The 2,500-nt window shown below is 50.6% G+C and overlaps 1 non-coding gene across 1 annotated transcript in view; it reads right to left on the bottom strand.

Annotated features, from left to right (window-relative positions):
• LOC131934026 (small subunit ribosomal RNA) overlaps nt 1-296 on the bottom strand; it is a 1,846-nt gene extending 1,550 nt beyond the window's left edge. The window contains exon 1 of the ribosomal RNA XR_009385400.1: nt 1-296. This exon is cut by the window's left edge and continues 1,550 nt beyond it. This is a non-coding gene — a ribosomal RNA (small subunit ribosomal RNA).
• Between the last annotated feature and the right edge of the window lie 2,204 nt (nt 297-2,500).

Here is a 2,500-nt window from a genome sequence, read left to right as displayed (position 1 = left end):
CATGCGATCAGCACAAAGTTATCCAGAGTCACCAAATGGGACGACGCAACCCCTTGCGAGGCCGCGCCGATTGGTTTTGAACTAATAAAAGCGCTCTTCCCGATAAAGGTCGGAGCTTCGATTGCATGTATTAGCTCTAGAATTGCCACAGTTATCCAAGTAGGATCGTGTCATCTAAGGAACCTCGACTGATTTAATGAGCCATTCGCGGTTTCACCATGGGACAGTGTGAACTTAGACATGCATGGCTTAATCTTTGAGACAAGCATATGACTACTGGCAGGATCAACCAGATAGCTATCGTTTGCGAGACGTTTTTCCACAACACATCGCGGGACGGGAGACAACGCTCTAGCGAGAGAACGGATCCCGGCATTCCCGGATTTTTTCACATCGGACCGCTCACATTTCCCCCTTCACCGTAAACACGGCGTCGCCGGGAAATCTCTCGATTTGCATCGAGCCGACTGCGTTTTGCAGACCCGTCGCCCGTTCCGAGGGCTGGGCCAGTGCGAGACTTTTATCGAGCCACCAATACTGCTTGGTTGCGTTAGCACTGCGCGTCGCCGCTGGCTTCACGCTACGGACACGTACTTTTACCTTCACTGGCGCGACCTGCGCGCCGAGCCCGCATTTTACCGGGAAGCTAGTCGGGAGACTGAGCCACGCACGGTCAGATCGGGCACATGTCGCTGGCTGCGAGGGAGCGCGGATCCTAGCGTCACATAGAGGCTTCACCGACACTCACCTCCACAATAGTAGATACAGACCGTTTTAACCGCCGTATTTCTGCCCATACCTCTAGTGTTAAACCGAAAAATCGGGTACATAGTCTCGGGGAGGACCGGGGTGCCGCCCCATGAGGGGAGCCCGCACGGAGGGCGCCGGGGGTGCCGCGACCCGGGGGGCGGCGCGGGGGTGTCGGGGCGCATCTACGGGGCTCACTCGCGCGGGCGCCACACTTCCGGGGGGCGCCCCAGGTGGGGTGCCAACTTTGGCGCCCCCGACTAAGGGGCCGCCCCCACTGCGGTTACACGCTTTACGACCACCCACCACCGCGTTCCCCACCCCAGGGGGCATGCGAATCACCCGCCAGGGGCGTTCTGGGACCGAGGGCGCCGCTCCGGCACAAGGGGGAGCCAAAACGCCCCGAGTTCCCCCGCGGCCACCTCGACACCTGGGCGGGCGGCGAGGGGTGTCCTGCGATCGGGGTGGGGAGCTCTACCAGAATCACCCGCCAAACTTCACCGGGGGCGTCTCCCGGCGCCCCTGCGCTCGGGTGACGAACAGCGCCCCGGGCTATCCCGGGCGCCCTATGGCGTCCACCTTCGATCGGAAGGGTGATCTCGACTCGGGCTGAGGCGGGCCACAACAATCCGCGGTCACATCGGAGCCGTCCAGGCTAACGAGGCCCCGGCTCACGGGTAACCCATGGGGCTGGACCGGGAGTCCGCCGTTAAAGAAGAAAGAAATGTAGTGCAAACCAGAACCAGTTTTTTTTATTTATTTTATAACTCGACTAATAATCGTCACAAAATTATAAACTTGGTACCTACGGATAGCCCTGGGCCCAACCTAATACAGGATGTCCATAACTATGCGCTAATTAAATAATTAATGGGTATTAAGGTCGGTCTTAGTAAATTGCTATATAAAGTCTAAGACCAGAACCAGTATTTTAAATTTATTTTATAACTCGGCTCCTAATTGTCACAAAATTTAAAAATTGGTACCTATGGATAGCCCTCGGCCCTACCTAATACACCGTGTCCATAACAATGTGGTAATTAAATATTTACTGGGCGTTAGGGTCGGTCTTAGTAAATTGCTATATAAAGTCTATATAAAATTTTACGAATTTAAAAAAAAAATTCCTACCGTCAAAAATAGCGACGCCTAGACCACCACACCTGTTCTGACGTTAAATCCTACTTGCACACACGTGTGGGAATAGATTAGATATCATCTAGAGATAGAATTCCTAATTATTTAATTAAAATAGAGACTCTAGATTTAATAGTTGTGTCATAGTTACATTAAGTCGAATTAGCGAAGCGGAGGCGGGAACTAGATTCTAGATCTAACACTTCGATTGCGATGAAAAAAAAATAGCTTTATTTTAAGGCCGACAAGGCAAATACGGTTTAATTAATATTAAAGAAATAAGTCCGAACACCTACCTTAAGCGAATCATCTACACAACACATGACTAGAAATAATACACGTCCACACGAAGAGCGATTGAAACGGTGACTGCAACGGTGAAAACTTGTACGACGGAAACATGGCGCCTAGGTTATGCCTACTTCCGGTCTGATGAAAATTTTTAATTCATTTTAAATTTTGCGCTCTATTTCGTCCGCGCTTGTCCACTTAAACTCTACAGAAAAGATAGTCTATATAAAAATAATTCCTAGAAGACAATTTTATGAGAGATCACCCACATTTATTTACCCTGCCTGTCTACCTTAGGGTTAGAGTTTGAATTTTTCTAGATTCA

Source organism: Physella acuta, unplaced genomic scaffold (assembly GCF_028476545.2).
Source record: "Physella acuta isolate Inbredline_101_S28 unplaced genomic scaffold, ASM2847654v3 ptg002711l, whole genome shotgun sequence".
Lineage (NCBI taxonomy): Eukaryota > Metazoa > Mollusca > Gastropoda > Physidae > Physella > Physella acuta.
Note: the sequence above shows the minus strand (reverse complement) of the source record. Positions and strands in the feature narration are given on the sequence as shown.